The sequence below is a fragment of the Otolemur garnettii genome, unplaced genomic scaffold (genome assembly GCF_000181295.1).
Source record: "Otolemur garnettii isolate 467f Iridium unplaced genomic scaffold, OtoGar3 scaffold00082, whole genome shotgun sequence".
Classification (NCBI taxonomy): domain Eukaryota; kingdom Metazoa; phylum Chordata; class Mammalia; order Primates; family Galagidae; genus Otolemur; species Otolemur garnettii.
Genome location: NW_003852477.1, coordinates 6131542 through 6131776, shown reverse-complemented (window position 1 = coordinate 6131776; position 235 = coordinate 6131542). Strand labels below are relative to the sequence as shown.

The 235-nt window shown below is 49.4% G+C and overlaps 1 protein-coding gene and 1 pseudogene across 2 annotated transcripts in view; both read right to left on the bottom strand.

The window, feature by feature from the left end:
• KIF15 (kinesin family member 15) overlaps window positions 1-235 on the bottom strand; it is an 85058-nt gene that overhangs the window by 8130 nt on the left and 76693 nt on the right. The gene's annotated exons all lie outside the window — the stretch shown is intronic.
• LOC105887406 overlaps window positions 1-235 on the bottom strand; it is a 3467-nt pseudogene that overhangs the window by 267 nt on the left and 2965 nt on the right. The gene's annotated exons all lie outside the window — the stretch shown is intronic.

Here is a 235-nt window from a genome sequence, read left to right as displayed (position 1 = left end):
CCCCCCCCAGAATCTGGTGTAAATGCAATTGGCTGGGAATGAACATCTTTGAGGCTGGAGAGGGCTGTTCTGACCTCAGCTGGCCTGGCTGCTGCAGCCTGACTTACCCTTTGCTTGAATTCTATAGTCAGCTGGCATTTTCCAATGACCACTCTGGCTTCCCATGTATGTGGATACCAGGAAGGGATTCCCCAAGCACCAGATATATCTTCATGGAAAAAGAATGCGCTCATAT